This window comes from Spermophilus citellus (genome assembly GCF_964194105.1).
Source record: "Spermophilus citellus genome assembly, chromosome: 12".
NCBI classification, from domain to species: Eukaryota; Metazoa; Chordata; class Mammalia; order Rodentia; family Sciuridae; genus Spermophilus; species Spermophilus citellus.
Window position 1 is genome coordinate 74,172,800 of NC_138198.1, and position 21,080 is coordinate 74,193,879.

The 21,080-nt window shown below is 43.4% G+C and overlaps 1 long non-coding RNA gene across 1 annotated transcript; it reads left to right on the forward strand.

Moving 5' to 3' along the window:
• The first annotated feature begins 1,512 nt into the window (after positions 1-1,512).
• LOC308631950 lies at positions 1,513-6,370 on the forward strand. Its single transcript, XR_014018399.1, has 4 exons — positions 1,513-1,619; positions 2,098-2,154; positions 5,458-5,633; positions 5,838-6,370. It is a non-coding gene; the product is annotated as an uncharacterized lncRNA (long non-coding RNA).
• The last annotated feature ends 14,710 nt before the right edge of the window (positions 6,371-21,080 follow it).

Genomic DNA, 21,080 nt, shown 5'->3' on the forward strand with positions numbered 1-21,080 from the left:
CATATCAAGAGGAAAAAATTTACTCCTTAGCTGAGTCTGGCTTATTTCACAAAGCTTGATGTTCTCAAATTTTATCCATTTACCATCAAATGCTATAATTTCATTCTTCCCTGAGTAAAACTCATTTTAAAAATCCATTCATCTATCTGGTCCCTTGATGGTTTTACTTGGATATTGTCAATTGTACTGCTAAAAACGTTAATGAGCCTACATCACTACATTTTGCTGATTTTATTTCTTTTGGATATACACCAAGCCATAGGATGGAGGTTTAATCCAAAGTGATTGTTTTAATCTGCAATCTCTACCAACAAAGTATAAGTGTACCTTGTCCCTCACACTGTTACCAACATTTATTACTTCTGTTGTTGAGGACTGGCATTCTAAATGGAGTGAGATGAAATCTCAGTATGGTTTTGATTTGTATTCCCTGATTGCTAGGGATGTCGAATATTTTATCTGTATTCGTTGACCATTTGTATTTGTTGTTTTGAGAAATTCTTTATTTTGCCCATTTACTAATTGGGTTATTCGGGGGGTGGTGTTGGTGTTTTGGGTTCTTTATATATTCTGGATAGTAATCTCCTGTAGGAGAAGTAGCTGGCAAAGACATTCTCAGATGAAAATGACTAATGGTCATTTCTTTGTGCCCATCCCATTGTTTAAGAAAGTCGGCTTCATGCAGCAGCAGAGGGGTAACGAGTCAGAGAGCTCTGAGAGAGTGACAGCAGCGCTGGCACAGCTCTGAACAGGTTGGCGGTCATCAGGAGGCTGCACATTCCGGTCACAAGGTTCAGGAGTCTCCACAGTGAGCACGTGTTGGCGCGCGGCCCTCCGCACCCCCACAGGAATGGCCCTGCACAGGGGCCCGCCTCCACCGCTACTGGGAGTAGGCTTTCCTGGAATCTGGGAGGAATCTTCGGATCTGCTAGTCCTGGTAGGTTAGTAGTTCTCAGCTCTTCTCATCAGTGCAGCTGGGAAAATACGTGCAAGGTTCTTCAGAGCCACACCTCCTCGGAAGACGCGCTGAGGCCAAAACCTGAGGCCACGTAGGAGGCGTGGCGATTCTTGCTCCTCTGGCTGTTTGCCCGGCAAGCCGGCAAAAGTTCCGCAATGAGCAGAACGCTGCTAACACGTGGAAGGTAGTTGTGAGGCGGTCCGAAAACTGTGGGGAGGGGGCCGGGGGCGTGGCCTGCCGGCGCGGAGAATAGTGGTTGGATGAGTGGGCGGAGCTGACCTGCAGAGGGGTGCGTTTCCTGAAAGAGTTTGGAGGGGGCGGAACCTAGGTGTGGGTGTGGCCTAGGGCGAAGTGGGCGGGGTCAACCTGCCCTGAGGAGCGGGGCGAAGTAGACCGGTTGCCAGGGAGCGGGTAGGGGAACCCCAAAGGCCCAGGGAGGCGGCCTGGCGGGGGGCGTGGCGGTAGTCGGGAGGGCGGAGTCCACCTGCAGCGGGGAGGCGGGGTCTGGAGCAGGGGGCGGGGCCGGCCTGCGGCTGGGGCGGCGGTTGGTGACCGTTGGTGTGGCGGTTGGGAGGGCGGTCCCGGAGTCGGGGGCGGGGTCAGCCTTCTCCAGGCGGTGTACTAAGATGTAGAAAGAAAACCGTGGTCGCGCCACGCTAAGGTGAGCGACTGCTGAGACGCGGTTCTTCGCGCGTCGGGAGACTGGCTGGGTCCCTGCGGGGCAGGAGAGGCGGAGAGAGACCCTGGGAACATCCTGGGTGGCCAACCCCTGGTGCCCGACTGAGGGGAGGAGCGGGCGGGCAGGTCTGGGGACAGGAGCTGCCGAGCTTCCGCGCGCTCGCTCCCAGCGGGGAGTCGGGGCGGCGGGCCATCGCGGGGCCAGGGGCGGCGCTGTCAGCCCGGGCGGCGCGCGAAGGGCCGACGCGGGTGACATTCTGATTGGACCGGGTCCGGGACTGCGCGGGAGGAGGTTGTGGGCGGCGGGCGGAAGGTTGGTTTCCTGATCTTCTGACGAGCGCGGTGGAGGGCCTTGCTCTGCGCCCTCCCACGAGACACTCCTCATGTTTATTGTGGAACTGGAGCGGACGGTGGTCTTCGTTTTTAGGAGGTCAACCACCTTTTTAATTCTGTTGCTTCAGAGTATGGCGGGAGGGAGGATGGAAGTCACCAGGACACGGATTTAGATTTGACTGAATGTAAGCCTTCAAGCGATGGACGGTGGTCAATTCCCCTGTTCCCGGGATCGGGCGGCCGCTTGCCAGGGAGGGCTGGGGCTTATCGTGCCAAGAGCAAAGATTTGGAAATATGTCCCTCCCGATTCGCGGCTGGTCATTTAGCGCCTAAATGTCCTCATGTTTAAAATGTATTTTCCCTGCTGCAACATGAATTGCAGAGGAGGTCGCATTCGGTAGCAGCACGTGAAAGTACTTTGCACTGTAAGGATAAGAACGGACGATCATTGTTCATTCCCCTTGCAGTGCTACTAACGGGCTTTCCAAACGCATTCTCATTTAATCCTCGCATCAATTCTTTGCGGAAGGTATCATTATCATTATTATTACTGAGCCTCACTGTACAATCAAAGAGACCAGGCTCAGGGAAATCAAGTTATTTCTCCTAGGTCCCACGGTAGAAAGGAACAGAATCAGGGCTGGGGTTGTGGCTCGACTAGCATGAGCAAGGAAGGCCCTGGGTTCGATCCTCAGCGCCATATAAAAATAAATAAGTAACATAAATTAGGTATTTTGTGTCCAACTACAATTAAAAAATACTTTTTTAAAAAGAAAGGAGCAGAATCAAAACTTGAATTTAAGGCAAGCCGATACCGGAGCCTATTTGTTCGATACTGTGCCCAAATATTGAGCCCAGTTGCTTAATACAAGCACCCAAATCCAACTCTTCTTTTGTTGTACTCAACATATTAAAGACTTCTAATTTGGACAAGATACTGAATTGTGTTTCTTCCAAGTCCAAGAGTGAGACTATCTACTGATAACAATTCCACTAACAGGCTTTCATTATTACAGCTTGATTTCTCTGAGCCTTTACTTTTTAATCTACAAAAGAATTAACATGTAAATATCCCTTGAAAAAAGAACATGGAAACAAGTTGTGTGAGATGGTGTTAAACAATTTACCTCTCAACTGTGCTGCTCAAAATGTGGTGAATGGTCATTTTTTGGTGTGTTTTTTTTTTAATTTTCTATTCATTGTGGTTAAATATTTTGTAGAAGATTTACAGGAAAAAATGAAATAAAAAATACAAATCTAAATTTTTATTAAAGATCGCACAATGAAATGACATTTTAATAACTATCATTGGAATAACTGCAACAGAAAAAATTAACATCAGTATACATTCACTGAAAGTATGTGTGGTTAATAGAATCCTATGTGGCAGAGTAGATTCTTAATATCCAGGACTTTTTCCATAGTTTCAGTAACACACTAACTAAGGAACATTCAACACACCTAGCACCAACTCTCAATCCTGCACTCTAATGGAATGCAAAAGCATAATCAATAATAAAAGAGTTAATAATGACACACCTTTTAATCACTTCAGCAGAATAGAGGCAGTGCCTTCCTCTGTTTCTGTCTTGACAGCCCAGACCCCACCTGCGTGGAGGTAGAATGAAAATCCCAGACTCCCCCTAGGTAGATCAGGCTGCCTGGAGTTAATGTTATTGAACACCCAATGAATAAATCAGTAGCAAAGGCACAAAGTGGACATGGAAAATCTATATGTGTGTTACCTCAGTCCATGTTTAGGACTCCAAAGCTTAGATTCAAAGGAGTAAGATTCTCTTTAATTCTATAATACCCTGCAAGACAGTCATTAAATCTATGAAGTTTCCAGACACTGAAGTTATCTTTTTCCTAGATCAGAAATTGCATCTCTCTTTTGAATTTTGCAGGATTAATCTCTGACCTACTTTCATCTAATAGCAAATGGGGTTCCCATGGCTTATAGCTATTCACCAGGCCCTTGCAAACAAAAATCTATTTGAAAGTGAAAATCCATCTTTTTCAAATTTATGCCTTTGCAAATGAAAATCCACTTCTTGACCTTTTAGCCTTTTGAATCACATGGTAGCATGACCTCCCTTAAAATTTGCTAACTTAGGGCTGGGGGTGTAGCTCAGTAGTAGAGTGCTTGATGCCCAGCACCAGGATAAAAAAAAAAAAAAATTAGTAACCTAATGGCAGTTAAATGTCTAATTCATTCAGACCTCCATATCTTTTGTTTCTTTCTTTTTTTAAATTTCCAAGTTTAAGAATTTTTAAAAATATACACCAAATGATAAAAAATGATGTATATTGCAATTCCCTTTCTGAAACATTTTTGTTAGAACTGGTGTGTGTGTGTGTGTGTGTGTGTGTGTGTGTGTGTGCGTAGTGTGTGTAAGCCAGTGATATTGTTAAACATCCTACCATGCTCACAGAATTCTTCACAAGAATCACCTGATAAATTGTGTTAAGTTGAGAAAACATAATTAAGATGCATAGTTAAGTTCTCTCCTAGGATAAAATTTATGTGGATTTATTTATATAAATTGTGAATCTCTGATAATTTACCCACTGAAATTTGGTTGCTTTATGTTGAAGTATTTACTGAAGTCAATACACACTTTACAGTTTTCCTGTACAAAGTATATTTGTAAACTGTACACTTATAAATTAAAAGATATATGTGTTTAAAGAAGGAGATGGAGATTATAATGGTAGTTCTGCAGTTTCCAGAACTTTGTGCTTAAGACTGCTTAGGACAACAAAAACACATTTAAACCAAATAGGCATCTGTATGAATGAAAAGTGGACTAAACAGAGTGTTCATGTGGATTGTGGATTGTGACCTTTTGGTGTGCTGATTTTTTAGCTTTCATGCTGACCTCAACTTTGCCTTTGCTTGCATTTTTCATCCTCATAATCCCTCAGGCACAGCAAAACCTTCCCATCAGTTTCTTGTCTACTGAAAGCCTTTCCAAATAATGCCAAATTCTGAGCATCTGCCTCTTTCACAAATTGTATTACTGTATCCATAGACTGATGTGGAGATTCTTGGCAAAACCATATTTTCAGTACACTAAGATCAGGTTCACTTATTCAACTAGGATTTCCATCTTCTCTTTATGTGGATTTTCCTGACTTCATGAAATGGTCCTTGGAAGACTCAATGACAGTTTTATTCAGAACTGGTTCCACATAGCTAAGTTAGCTGAAAAGAATTCCAATTGGTGGATATAAGAAGAATTTGTGGTTATTTTTCAGGCAAAGCTCAAGAGAGTCTGCTGACTTACTAGCTTTTTCAGAAATCTTGCCTTTCAGGCATGTCAGATTCTATAAGCCAGGAGTCTGCTTCTGGCATGTATTTCTACTAGGAGATGCTTCAGTGGGAGAGGAACTACAAAAGGTGGAGGATTCTGGGTACATGGCTTTACACTTTTGTTTCCTGGTATATCTGCTTTTGCTGATTGACTTTTCTCAATGTTCTTAAGGAGTTGGACAGAATATTTTCCCCCAGCAGAGGAGGCAGCTACCACGTCTCCTCTATGGAGGAATTCAAGAACACTTCAGCTCAGAGGGCACAATTTTCATGGGGCTTGCAGGGCCTGCCAGAGCACCACAGCCATGGGGTCTGGATAGGCAACTGTTGGGCTCTCTTCTGATTCAGGTAAGCACTGGTATCCCCTGGTTGTTTGCAGAGACAGATTACAGATGTGAACTGTAGTTAACTCAGCAATGTTATCCTTCACCAAATGGAAGAGTCTCTGTCCAACAACTTGACACAAATAGAGATGTAGGAGAACACAAAACTCTTTTCTTCTTTCCCTTATTTTGAGCCTCCTCAAGTATAAATAATGATTTTTTTTTTCAGGGAAGCATTTTCAAGAAACTTATCCTTCTTGGGGAGTGAAGTCTATGAAGTGTCCCAACCTGTTCCCCTGCTGTCCTGATGGCCTAAGAGCAGTTCTCTACGGGATCTGCCTTGAACACTGCATCACATGGGAAGAAATAGACTGTGGTTTTGCTAGACTTTTTGTAATAGGAGTATTATTTCCTGATGGTTGTAAGACATCTGTCCAGGTACATTATCCAACTGGAAAAATATCTCAAGAATCGTACTTGCAGCAATAGTCAAAATCTCCTCCCTAGCCATCAAATGTAATATGAGCTTTATGTCCTCTTGCACTGCCACAGATTGCCAGGCAGATCAGATAAGGATTCTTTCTGTTGCTTCATTTCATTCTCCTTTTAATGACTTAAGGTTGGCTTCTGTGATTCCTTCTTACAGAATGTTGAAGGTACAATTTCAGATCCATTTAGAGATCATAAAAGGAACATTGGCCAAGATGATACACTCATCTGGAACCCCAAGGGGGCCTGAAGTAATGACCTCCTTTTCACACTTCAAAGTCCTGACTGTGTGCCCAAGGTTCAAGGGATCTACAAGCCTCCTAAAGTCATTTCCATTATCACTATATCTAGTGCTAACTATATAAGCTGGCATATGTAATCCCAATAACTATCATAATTCATGTTGAAGTAATATTGTGACAGTAACATGCTTCCTTTCAAACAAACTGTGAGGTCTTTAGTTGGTGACATTGTGGACTGACCAAATTACTGTGAAGGATCACAGAAAGATCCAGTCTCTCCCAGTAATTGTTCTACTGGAAATTGTCATTTTGCCCAGAGGATATTCCTGATTGTCATTCTTGACAGAATGGATCTTTTCACCATGGGCTCCCTTTTTGGTGTTCTTTTCTCATGTGGCTACAATGGGTGGAAGTTATCTCCCCAGGGTCCAGTCAGCATGGGGACAACAGGGCACTGCTACTGTATTTCAGAGCCCAGACCTAAGTTGTATGCTTTATAAAAGCATCCTTATTGGAGCATCACTGGCATACAATAAACTGTGCATATTTAAATATACACTTTGATGTGTGTGTTTTTATGCCCTTGCAACCATCACTACATTCATGGTTATGAGCATAATAACCATCACTCCTCAAAGTTTCCTCATGTTACTTCCAGTCTCTCCCTTCCAAGCTTCAAACACTTAACACATTGGTTCCAAAAAGAAAGTCAGTAACCTCCCTTACCATATTAAAAACAAAGTTGGTATAACCTTGACCTCCATACCAAGGATGGAAATTTATAAGATAAGTATAAACCAGCTTTACTTTGGAGTCTAGATGTGAAAATCCTCAATAAAATACAAGTTAATTGAATTTAGCAATTAGGCCAAAAAAAAAAAAAAAACTATATGGACTTGACGGCAACTTATAGACTCTTCTTTTTATTCTCCAATATGTCACATTTTTCACTAAGTCTTTGTTTCATTATTCCAGTTGTTTTTTGTTTTTTGGTTTTTTTTTTCAGTTTCCAACTTTGGTTGATACTCTGATTTTATGCTGACATTGTGGGCAGACTATTTTCTCATCTGTTCCTAGAGGGAAATTTTGTCCTGGATGAAGAAAGGATGCTAGTGGGTGGTGCTCACCCACATTTTAAAATGAAAGGAATGGAACAATAAAAGACATATTATTCAATCACGATTTGTCTAGGCCCTCCCATTTGTTCACCCTTGAATGGGTTTAGAGAAATGGGAGGGCTAAGTGTAACTTTGTGTCAAAGCTCCTGAAAATTAAGGCTACTCTTCAACCTAAAGCTAGGGCCCAACAAATAATTTCTGTAAAAAGACTTAATTTTCCATATGGCCATCCATGCAGCTGTATCCAACATGATTCATGATATTTAGGAATAATACATGACTCCATCTTAACACCCATTTATCAACCAATATTACGTGTTGACTTAGCACCCAAATTAAATATTGAGGTGAAAATGCTAAATTTCTGGGTCAAGAAGTATATGTATTTTCATCTTAAAACATAAAATCAAAGGTTTAATTATGCTACACGGGATATAATGCTATCAGAAGACTAAAAAGAAAGCTATAATGAGATTTTGTGGAATGTGTGACAGTAGCACTCAAGCTTAAAAGTGCTTCCATTGTGGGATAGAACTGTTAGGATGGGATGGGTTGTGGAACATGACAGATCTAAGCTGCTTTACCAAAACAAAGGGACGTGGTGTGGATTAATGGGAAAGTCCATTAGTCAACTTTTTGTTACTAACAAAATACCTGAGACTATGTATAAAGAAAAGAGGTTTACTTAGCTTATGATTCTGGAAGTTCAAGAACATTTTGCCTTGGGGCTGGGTATGTGGCTCAAGCGGTAGTGTGCTCGCCTGGCATGCGCACAGTGCTGGGTTGGATCCTCAGCACCACATACAAATAAAGATGTTGTGTCCACCGAAAACTAAAAAATAAATATTAAAAAAAAAAAAGAACATTGTGCCTTCCCTTAGGGAGAGCCCTCTCACCTGTGTCAAATCATGGTGGATGATAATTGTAGGGGCACATGCAGGGGCAGGCAAATACATCACCAAAAAGGAGAGCTGAGTGGAGCCTGGCTTGGCTTGAACTTTTTTTTTTTTTTTTTTTTTTGGTAATGGGGATCAAACCACTGAGTCATATCCCCAGCCCTATTTTGTACTTTATTTGGAGACAGTCTTACTTAACACCTTGCTTTTGCTGAGGCTAGCTTTGAACTCTTGATCCTCCTGCGTCAGCCTTCCAAGCCGCTGGAATTACAGGTGTGTGCCACTGCACCTGGCTGTCTTGGGATTTTATAATAACCCTCTGTGGAAATTACCAAAAGGTTGCATTGGAAATATCTTATTCCCTTCAAAGGCTAGCACTCCCAAAGACCCAAAGTTCCCTTTCTCAAAGTTCTTACCATTTCCACACCACCACACTGAAACAGTTGGGGTTTCTCTAAAATTGAGAGTGACTTCTACATGCTGAGAGTAAAGGCTAAGTGGCTGCCTTCTTGGCCTGATGTGCTCCAAGCAAGCTGAGAGTAGAGATGGTGCCTGTCTAGCACAGGCTAAATAAATCTGCATATCTTCATTTTTCTGCCACTTGTCTTGCTTTGCCACATCTTCTCTTTTAGAAGCCCTCCTTGCCCTTAGAGGATATGAAGGTGGAATGTTTAAAACAGAAAATTTCTTCTATCTTTCTTTAAATCTGCCTTTGAATAAAACCTATTTTCTTTTTTTATCTTTTTTTTTATTGGTTGTTCAAAACATTACAAAGCTCTTGACATATCATGTTTCATACATTAGATTCAAGTTGGTTATGAACTCCCAATTTTACCCCATATACAGATTGCAGAATCACATTGGTTACACATCCACATTTTTACATAATGCCCTATTAGTAACTGTTGTATTCTGCTACCTTTCCTATCCTCTACTATCCCCCCTCCCCTCCCCTCCCATCTTCTCTCTCTACCCTATCTACTATAATTCATTTCTCTCCTTGTTTATTTTCCCGTTCCCCTCACAACCTCTTATGTGAAATTTTGTATAACAATGAGGGTCTCCCTCCATTACCATGCAATTTCCCTTTTCTCTCCCTTTCCTTCCCACCTAATGTATCTGTTTAATGTTGATCTTTTCTTCCTGCTCTTCCTCCCTGCTCTGTTCTTAGTTGTTCTCATTATATCAAAGAAGACATTTGGTATTTGTTTTTTAGGGATTGGCTAGCTTCACTAAGCATAATCTGCTCTAGTGCCATCCATTTCCCTGCAAATTCCATGATTTTGTCATTTTTTTAGTGCTGCGTAATATTCCATGGTGTGTAAATGCCACATTTTTTTTTTATCCATTCATCTATTGAAGGGCATCTAGGTTGGTTCCACAGTCTAGCAATTGTGAATTGTGCTGCTATGAACATCGATGTGGCAGTATCCCTGTAGTACACTCTTTTAAGGTCTTCAGGGAGGCAATAGCTGGGTCGAATGGTGGTTCCATTCCCAGCTTTCCCAGGAATCTCCATACTGCTTTCCAAATTGGCTGCACCAGTTTGCAGCCCCACCAGCAATGTACAAGAGTACCCTTTTCCCCACATCCTCGCCAGCACTTGTTGTTGTAAAACCTATTTTCTGCCAATATTTCTGAAGCAGTGAATTGTGCAGTTTAGCTGACAATAGTGTCACCCAGTAACAGGACCAAGCATAGCATAAGGGAAAAAGGAAAAAATAGTTTGTGCCTGGTCACAGAGAACCCAGCAGAATTACCTTATGCCCATTTCCAAGCAATCCCTTCTGTAAGAGGCAAGACTGGCCTTTCTGATGTCTATGTCCATAGATTCATTTTTCCTATTGTTAAAGCAAAATTATGTCTCTATTTGAAGATGGTGAGGAAGACTTTATGGGGGTGAGGGACTTCTATCATGGGTTTTGCAGTTGGGGTGAGAAATTGGAGTCAACTCTGAATAAAACAAGGACAACCAAGAATTTACAACCAAGGAGCAGGGTGGGGCTTGGTGGATGGGAATCACCTAGACAAGGAACTCAAGAGGAATATGGATGAAGGCAGGCCAAGATGATAAGATATAGGTAGGGAATGAGGAATTTGATCAAGTATCAATGGAGGGAATTTTTGCTAAACTGACCCAGCAGGATTTTAGCAAACCAAACCTGACCTAAGTAGGTCAGGAGAGAGCCCAAGATGGGACCCTGAGCGCTTAGGGGCCTTAGGATGCCTTTTGCTAAAAGCAATCACTTCATTTAGACCTGCAGGTACCCTGAGGGTAACTAAAAGCAGGATAAAGCTTGACATCTCTGCCTCATTTTGTATCAGTCTTCATTATTATCTTAAACTTTGGGTTGATCTGCTAGCTCTGCACGTAGGCACGTTAATCATTTAAGGAGTGTTTATCTAAAAACTGGTAATGTGAGGTTTATTAGTCCTAAATTTACCTAACCTATCTCATCCTCCTTCAAGATTGAGACAAGATTTGCAGACATTCGGCCAATTTTACAGCATCAGACCCTTGTAGTATTGCCTAAAGATTTCCTTCTAGGATTCACAATTGCTCCCTTCCAGGATCACAGGTCTGATAGCTAAACATCCTGATCAACAAGTGCAAAGTGTCCCCTTTGAGTGATAGACTTCTCTAGCACCACCTCACAGATCCCAAAGTGAAATAATAATCAAACAGAGCAGTTTGACCAAAACTGTTTAATTATGTAAACCTCTCACACATACCCAATTCCCTTGAACCCCCTACCACCTTCCCAATTCTTCCTCCATTTAAACCTAGCACCCCTGAAGACAGGGCTGAATCTCACTTTGTTTTCCTAATATGGCCGTATCAATTAGTTCCCTTTCCTGCTTTTCATTATTTCTTTTTCTGTTTGTTTTTGGAGCAACTGGAGGGACCTGTTTTGTTGGGAGCCCCACAGTCAGGCCACTGGTTCAGGACTCTAGTAACATTAGGCCAAGGACAGTATATATTCTTCCAAATTTGATTGTTGGCATGTAGGGAGTTTGGGAAATTCACATTGTTGCATGTATTTTAAATGTATTCTCTTTTATTGTCAAGTAGTACTCCATTATATGAATTAACTATTATATGAATTAATTATATAAATTAACACATCTCCCTGGTTTAGTCTTTTATGAATAAAACTACAGTAAGCATTTATGTGAATGTGTATTATATCACACAGAAGTTGAACATCTAGATTAAAAGGCAGGTATAAGATTATGTTTTTACTATACTGCCAGTTTGTTACAAAGTGATTCTATTTTACCCTCCCACCAGGACTGGAGGAGAATGCCAGTTGCTCCATGTCCTTACTGGAACTTGGTATTGTGTGTCTTTTTAATTTTGAGAATTCTTAAAATCAGGTAGTACTATCACATTTGGTTTAATTAGCATTTCCCTAATGATTGATAATGTTGAGTACATTTTTATGCAGACTGACTTTTGTAAAGTGTTAGTTCCATTCATTTGCCCATTTAAAATAGATTTAGCTGTCTTTAAAATTATTGAATTGTTAGAGCACTTTACATAGTTTGTGTATTATGTGTGTGTGTGCATCTACACCCCACACCCCATTTATATCTTGCCTTTTCATTAAGTTACATTTGCTGAGCAGAACTCTTACATTTTTTGGCTGAGGTTCTATTGTCCTGTTGTAGTGTCGCAGAGCAAAAGTTACATGAAGAGAAGACTTTCCAATGTGACATCTAAGGACATGAAACTAAGGAGTAGAGCAAAGCCCACTACTGGGCAGGGATTAAAATGTTAACCAAATGCACAGCAACTACCAAGCATGTGCTGATTTGTTTTAACACAAAAGTTTGTAAGTAAGATATTATCTGTATGTGTATGGAAGTAATTGTTAGTTGACAAAACTGAGGTGAAGCTTTCAAGAGTGCCCCCTCCCCCAACCTGTTGTAACCTCTGCCTGGAAGGTCGGGGAATGTGTAATTTACTGCTGGGAAAAAAGAGAAACATGACTTATTTTGAGGGAGTCCCAGTATCCTTGGAACTTCTGATTCTTGTTGGTTAGCTGTGTACTTGTCAGTCAGACTACATTTTGCATAAGTCCTGTGGAACTGGGTCACCTGGGACAGTGAGCAGGTTTCTAGTTTGACCTAATGGAAGAGCTTACACCAAGGCTCAGGGTCAGAACCTTCCAGGAGACTAGAAGAGAGAGTGTGCAGCCCTTCCTAGTCAAGAACTTGAGAACAGATAAGCTAAATATGCCCCGAAGCCATCAGTTAACTGGGTGCCTGAGTATGACAACTTCATTAAACATGGAGCAGGAAGAAAAATAGAAGAAGGCTGGGCATGACGGCCCACACCTGTAATCTCAGCAACTCTGTGGGCTGAAGAAGGAGAATCACAAGTTCCAGGCCAGTCTCAGAAATTTAATGACTAACGTGGATGTGTAACCGATGTGATTCTGCAATCTGTATACAGGGTAAAAATGGGAGTTCATAACCCACTTGAATCAAATGTATGAAATATGATATGTCAAGAGCTCTGTAATGTTTTGAAAAACCAATAAAAAAATAACAAAAAAAAGAAAAATTTAACTGTAAAAAAAAAAGAAAAAAAGAAATTTAATGAGGCTCTAACTGTTATGAGGAGCCACTTCAATTCACTCTAAGTCTGAATTTAAATCAAAGAGAGCTTCATTTACCTGGCCAGGGACTGTCACCCACCCTAGAACCTGAAGCTCTATGGGAGAACAGCAATTATCAGGCCCATGTCTTGAAAATTGAAAGACAAAAGCCACAGCTCAAGGACTTTTCCTGGAGTAAGCCAATCATAGAGGCTAGGAAAATAGTTAACTAGCAGGACCTTCAAGCCCTAAGCAGGACTGGAATTTTCCAGTTAGCAAGCAAGCAAGTTACAAAAGCAAAAAAAAAAAAAAAAAAAGCAATCATCTTGCAACTCAGTTAACCACATCTTGGGTTGGAGCAGGTGTTAAGTTAGACAACTGTATCCTCAGTTCTAGCAGGTGGTTAGCAAGGGTGAGAGTCTACTTCAAAGTCTTGGGTCACCAAGACCACCATATCCTGGGTTGAGTACATTGTGTAGGGTACAAAGTACAGAAAATAATGTTATAAGAATACAGCTTTTACGGGGTAAAAATGGGAGTTCATAATCTGCTTGAATCAATGTATGAAATATGATATGTCAAGAGCTTTGTAATGTTTTGAACAACTAATAATAATAAAAATTTTAAAAAAGCTTTCATTTCAGTTTCTCAGAAACAGCTCTTGTAAACTTTTTTATATAGAAGACAGAAAAATAGAGTCTTAGGCCTGTCAATGACAGGCCTTGCTTTATAATGTATTATCTCACTTATCAAAATCTTATATCTATAATCTATATATATATTTTTACTAATCTATAACCTATAACATATACTCTTATTGTGTTTCTCAATTCACACCACAACATTACCAACTTAGGGAGTTTCTGTCTCAAAATAAAAAATAAAAAAGGCTGGGGCTGCTGCTCAGTTGTAAAACACCCCTGGGTTTCATCCCCAGATACCCTCACCCCCACATAAAATGGAACAGGGCAGGAACTTGCACCATGGGATGCCGATTTCCATTACCCTTCAAACCTATCAATTGAATCCATCACAACAGAAAAAGGATGGGTGCATCAGCTTGGTTATCACCCAAGGTCTGTTCTGTGAGCCCAAAGTCAGGACCCATATTCCTGAGGGATTGCTATATGACTATACCAAAAAGCTATATTTACGTGGGGTGCCCCAGGCAAGGACTCAAAAAGAGGTGGTTGATCCACAAACAACCACTGAAGCACTAATAAGGACAAGGAGGCCCTTTGAACTGTTAAAGGACAGATCCAGACCCACAGGGCTAGCACCCATGTTTAGGACACCTAGTGAGGATGGTGTCCACACATGAAAGAAACCTGAGAAATGTGCCACGCCTCCCTTACCACACCCAGCCAGACCAAGGTCCTGCTCCCAGTCTAGAACCAGGCTGCAGGTGTCTGGTTCTAGATTTTAGAGGCCCCTCACCCTCCAGCCCTACCCTTTAGGTAGGGGGGCAATCTGAAGAACCTCTGTCCCCTGCGTCGTCTTCTGGAGAATTCCAACAATAACATGACTTTTTACAACAGCCATGACAACACACCTGCAGCCACCCCTCAGCGCAGCTCAGACTGCCTTAACTGCTTGATCTGAAACAGAATTAAAACCCTCAGCTGCCTCTGGTGACAACAGCAGAATGAAGGTATCTGAAAGGAAAGTGAGAAAGCAATGAAAGGAAAGTGACCACAACACTCGGAGCGACCAAGAGATCTTTATTACAGCAGTGAGAAAGAGGAGAAAAGAGAGGGGGGAGCCCAGCAGGAGAAGGTGTTTATAGCCTTTTGCTGTGCTGCCTAAATCTAACAGGGTCTCTGGGTTTGCAAGCTGCCTTATTGGCATAAGGGGGGATTGAGTGTTCAGCCTTGGGGCGGGGGAGTTGGGTTTGAACGTTAGGACTTGAGGCAAATAGGCGATAAAGAACCACACAGAGGGGGGTTTGAGTGCCCAGGTTATCCTGCAGCTAACATTCACTCAGCCTGCCCTGCAACTAACATTCCTCCCTTTTTGTTTTTCTAAGTGATGTGGGGGAGGCGTGGGACCTGCCTGGGAGAGTGGAGGAATGTTCTGGGACAGGCCTGGGAACACCAGGACAGCTAGAAATAACACCCAGTGGCTATAGACAGTTATCTCAGCAGGGGTCAAGTCCACAAATGTTCCTTGAAGCCATAAGTCATCAATGGCATCAAACCATTCCTGAGCGGAGAAGATCCTTGGTATCAGCCACTGGTCCTGTCGTAGGGACTCTAGGAAGTACTGAAAGCGTTGTCTCCACATGGCGTCACCAGCACCTGAAGAGGATCAGAGAGAGTAAAACAGGATGAGGATTAAAGCAAAGGTCAGTTTTTGGCAGGAGTTCCACGCTGGGGGACTAACAGGGAAGAGGCCAAGGGCCATGAGGAGGCTTAAAAGGGCATAAAGTTTCAAATATCCAGGATGACAGGCTAAGAGGTCTCTGGGTGCATTGTCTCTCATTGTCCGATGGCCTTTGTTTTTGTGTTGTCAACATCGGGTGAGGGGCTTTTTGAGAAGAGTTGGAGTCATCTAGGTCTTGAAGCAGTTGGTGGTCCCTGAGAAGAAGCTGGCTAAAGGTATTATTAGCAATTGTGTTCATATGATTTTAGAGGAACTTTATTATGCATGGGGAAGGAGCAGAAGAACAGTATGCCTAAAAGTGGGCCTAGAAGGGGCAGGAGCCAGGTAAATAAGGGATTTTGAAAGAATTCCAGAAAAGAAGTTTGGGAAGTAGTTTTAGTCAGTTGGATTGCAAGGTCAGTGAGTTTGTTAACATTCTGTTCTATTGGCTGATTCATTCACATAATAGCAGCATTCCTCCCTTAGAAAAAGGCAAGTATCTCCCTTTTTGGCTGTCAATAATTCTTAGAGCTCGTCGGTTTTGGAGAACCACCTGAGCCAGCAAGGTGACCTGTCTCTGGAGGGAGGAGAGTGACTCCGCTGTAGCATCTAGAGCCGCTTGAAGCTTTTTGTGAAGGTCATCTTTAGTCCAGATAGAGCGCCCTATAGCTCCTCCAGTACTCCAGCCACTGCTACAGTTGGGGCTATGGAGATTCCTATCAAAATAGGCAGAAAGGCTGCACGCTTACTGCGTGGGGAATTAGGGTGAGGGAGTAAGAGTTCAAACTCTGCGGTGCTATATAAAGTAAGTTGGGGGGTTACTTGGACAATGAAATAGGGAGCAGTTATGTTGTCAGAGATGTAGATCATTAAGGTGCCTTTACACCAAAGAAAGTCTCCAGGGTTTGTGTATTTGTTTGTAGAAGTAATCGTGTAATGTGAGCATCTGTCGCGTTGCGTGTATGATGAAGGGCTAATGCAGAGCCATTGGGGCAAAGGAGGGGAATTGGTGTTACTGTGTGTGGGTTCCCACAAAGGGACGTTTGAGGCAGGTGGCATTTTAGTGCCGATGGAGGAGAGATCATATGAGGAGACGTTGAGGGGGATTGCGGCCAGGAGGGGCCTTTCCAGGGAGGCACAAAGAAAACAGTTTTGGGGATTTAGGGTGGAGAGTATCGTGTTTAGAAATGTCAGTTTGTCTTGGATGATTTTGATCCAAGTATGGATCTGAGAACCGGATTTGGAGGGGTCTGAGGAGGAGGGACTTTGGAGTCCCTCTATCTGCCTAGTTAGGACATTTTCAGAGTGCTGTATCTGAGGTTAAGATTGTTGACCTGGTCGGGGCCTGTGCTACTATGCTTCTCCCTATCCATAAATATCCAGAGGGTTTGGTCTGGTAGTTAGCCCAAAAGGCAGCGCCTGTGATTCCTGAGGCCCATCGTGGGTGGGCCGGATCATAGATTTTTAGTGCAAAATGGTATTTTCACCATCTGCCTTGTGCTCTAGCCTCTTGCCAAGTCTCCTCAGGTACCATATGGAGCATACTGGTATCTAGTTTCCTGTCATAGTGATGGACTTTACATGACCAGTAAGGACAGCCTTTATTAGTGTCTGGCCACCACTTGCAGTAATCTTGGATCTGATCAAATAGAAAGCAGAGATGGGTCCTATTGAGGCTGCTTTGTAGAACTGAGAATTTGCAAGAATTATGGTAATGGGGGCAGTTGAGTTGAGGAGCATGTCATAAGTGGCAATTTGTTCAGTTTTTGTTATGGATCCATCCTTCCATTGATCAACTACTGTGACTCTCCATATGTAGGATCCGAAGGAAATATGGAAAAGGGAGGTGTAGGCTAAGAGGAGGTGAGGGAGGTGGACCCAGATCTGGAAGTTATTCATCGCTTTGGGGGCGCCTGGTGAAACGGAGTTTCAGTGGGTTGGTGGGAGAAGGGCTGCAGGCATAACTGGTGAAGAAGAAGAAGAAGAGGTATCCGCAGACTCAGGCTTAGGAGCTGATGCAGGTTTTAACCTGGAAATGTGAATCCAGGGAGTTAGCTTTGTTAGAAACTCCCGAAGCCTCGTGGCAGTGGGGGTACATAGGGTAACTTGTAGGGGGCCTTTCCATTTTGGTGACAAGGGAGAACCTTGGTGTTGTGGGGGAGAGAAAAATATCCAGGCTCCTGGTATCAGGGTTAAAGAGAAAAGAGGGAAAGAGAGACTTTCTGGTAGAGTCCATGGAGAAGCTACAACACCAGGGGGAAGGGCAGGTCGGCCACACATGACCTCAAATGGGGAGAGAAGGGTGGGTTTCCTTGGTAATACTCTGAGTCGAAATAAAGCGAGGGGGAAGGAGTTTGGTCCAATCTAGGTGAATCTCAAGGGTAAGTTTGGTTAAAATTTCTTTTATTGTTCGGTTGGTACGCTCCACCTTTCCAGATGATTGTGGGTGATAAGGAATGTGTAGGTGCTATGGGATGTTAAGAGCTTTAGCAACATGCTGTGTAATCTGAGAAATTAATTCGGGTCCGTTGTCAGACTGAAAAGAGGTGGGTATTCCAAATCTGGGTATAATCTCAGAGACAAGGATTGAGGCGACTGTGGTAGCCTGCTTGTTGGCAGTGGGGAAGGCTTCAACCCATCCTGAGAAAGTATCTACTAATGTAGGTATTTAAGTTTGCAGACTGCTGGCATGTTGGTAAAGTCTAGCTGCCAGTCGGCTGCTGGAATGTGGCCCCGTGCTTGATGTGTGGGGAAGGTTCCAGGTTTCAAAGGAGTTTGAGGATTTGTTCTTTTACAGATGGAGCAGTTAGACGTTAGCTGTTGCAGAAAGTGAACATCCTGGGGCTGAATGTGAGAAACGAGCTTGTAAAAGCTTTTAGGCTTTGGGAGTTAGTGTGAAAGATGGAATAGAGGTATGAGAGCAGGGATCGGGCTGACACTGGGGATTTGGGTTAGGGGATAACAGGTGCTAGGGTACAATATGGGGCAAGGGCTGCTAGTCGGACTTCTTGGTCATCCCTTGAATTGACTCTTGTGACATGTGAAGAGTCATGTTGGTATAAGCGACAGTGTGTGATTCTGATTTCGGTGGGAAGGAGTGAGGCTCTAAGGAGATCAGTGATGAGCTTAGCATTGGTGACTACAGAGCCCCCAGTTGTAAGGAGTCCTCTCTCTTTCCATATGGCAGAATGAGAAAGGATTATGTGATAGACATATTTAGAGTCTATGGATAAATTTAGGGAATGGTCAGCTGTCAGGTGGAATGCCCTAGTGACAGCTATTAATTCAGCTTGCTGGTTGGTGGTATGTGGAGGCAGGGATGTTGCCTCCATTGTAGAAAATTTTGTGCCAAGTGGGTCAGTCAGGGAGATAATAGCATATCCTGCATAGTGATGGCCATCTAGTGTGAAGGTGCTGCCGTCAGTAAACCAGGTGTAAGTGGCATCAGTCAAAGGCCCTTCATGGATACGAGTGGGGCAGGGCATAAGGTTTTCTAGTATTTCAAGGTAGTGGTGGGAGGAAGGTGCTTTAGTCTTGGGAAGAAGAGTGGCTGGGTTTAAGGCTGAGCAGGCCTTAAAGGAAATGGAGGGATCAGGGAGGAATGAGACCAGAGGGGAAAGGATGCGGCAAGCGGGGAAGGGTCTATAAGCCTTTGTAAGTGAGAAGATCCTCTAGAGTGTGAGGGGAAATGATAATAGTTCGTGCTCCAAAAAGTCAGTTTTTTTGTCTCCTGTAGTAAAATGTGTGCTGCAGCTGGAGCATGCAGGCATGGAGCCCGCCCCCTAGCAGTCAGATCCAGTTGTTTGGATCCTAAGCAACAGGAGGGAGGGTGGGAGGGTGGGCCCTTTATTCTGACCTAATGCTCCAAGGGCTAAGCCTGTTTTTTCATGAACATAAAGAATAAAGGTTTGTTGGATGTCCGGGAGATGTAGGGCTGGTACTTCGAGGAAGGCTTGTTGTATGGAGAGAAAATGAGATTTAGGTGATGAGGGAAGGGCTCCTGTTTGTCCCCCTTGGCCATTTCATATAATGGTTTGGAGTGAGAAGTTGGGAATCAAGTCCTAGAATATTCTGCAGGACTCAGGAGGGATAGGATCTCCTCTTTAGTTTTTGGGATGGGGGAGTCATGAATTAGAGCCTTTCGATCTAGAGTGATTGCCTTGGAATCTTGGGAGAGTTGGACTCCAAGGTAGGAGATCTGGGGTTGTGATAATTGTACCTTTTGGGGAGACACTCGGTAACCCTTGTCAGCCAGAAAGTTAAGAAGTATGTTGATATCAGTCTTGGAAATATTGAGGAAGGGACTGCAGAGGGGTAAGTCATCTACATATTGGAGGAGAGTTGAAAGAGGGAGGTTGAGGCCCTTTAGATCAGCAGATAATGGCTGACCAAAGATGTGTGGGCTGTCTCTAAAGCCTTGAGGGAGAACAGTCCATGTTAATTGCTGAGATTGTTGAGTATCTGGATCTGTCCAGTTAAAGGCAAAGAGGTCTTGGGAAATTGGGGCCAAAGGAATGGTGAAAAAGGCATCCTTTAAGTCTATAACAGAAAAATAGGAAGTTGAGGCTGGAATAAGAGACAGGAGAGTATATGGGTTTGGAACTAGTGGGTGGATGGGTTTGACTGCCTCATTCATGAGATGAAGATCCTGGACCAAGCACTAAGTCCCATTGGGTTTCTTGACTGCAAGAATGGGAGTATTATATGGTGAATGTGTGGGTCTAAGAAAATCCTTTTTGAGAAGGCTGGAAATGATGGGTTGTAGTCCCTTTTGACTGGACATTGGGAGGGGACATTGAGGCTTGTTTGGAATGTGGTAGATGTTTTTTAAGTGGATCTCAACTGGGGAGCATGGAGCCAAGGATGGAGTCTTGGTGTCCCAGACTAATGGGTTTACTTGATCTTGTGGAAGTGGAAGGGAATGGTTTGATGTAGCCTGAAGGGCAGCCATGGCTATAATTGAAGGGAAGGGAGGATGGTGAAGACAGTGGAAAGGGAATCATGGCCTTGAACTCAGATAGAATATCTCTGCCCCAAAGGGGGATGGGGCATTGGGGCGTCACCAGGAAGGAGTGTGAGAATGGAGGCCTGAAAGTAAGCAGGGTGGGGTGGGGTGGTTCTGGGGTATATTGTTTGTCCACCTGTTCCAACAATAGGGGACTGAGAGGGAAGTAAGGATCTCCAAAACTCCTGTAAGACAGAGAATGTGACCATCAATGGTCATTTGGACCCTGGGTTCCTGCATGGTGATTGGACTTATTGAGACAGGAGTCTTGAGGCCCCATCAATCATCGATGGCCAGTCCCACGAGGTTACCGGGGCTAGGGCCTGGCAGTGCACCCTTTCAGGTACTGGGACAGTCTGAAGCCCAGTGGCCCATCATGGAACATTTTGGGCAGGGTCTGGTAGGTGGCCTTGGATTGGGGAAGCCCTGCTCCAATGTCCTTCTTGTCCACACTTAAAGCAGGCCCCAGGAAGTTCTGACCCCGGGGGATGGTCTCACGACATAGGAGATGAGTTTTGGGAAGGCCCACAGAGGGCCTGAGCCAGCATTTGGCACTTTAGGTGTTTAGCCTTTTCATCTCGGTTATGGTAGACCTTGAAAGCAGTAGCAAGAATCTCTCTCGGTCTGGGGAGGGAGGGGGCCACGATCTAACTTTTTAAGTTTGATCTGAATATCAGGAAAACTTTGGGCAAAGAAATAAGTCATCAATAATTGTCGGCCGTTAGGGGTTTCTGGGTCCAAATTAGTGTTCTGCAGG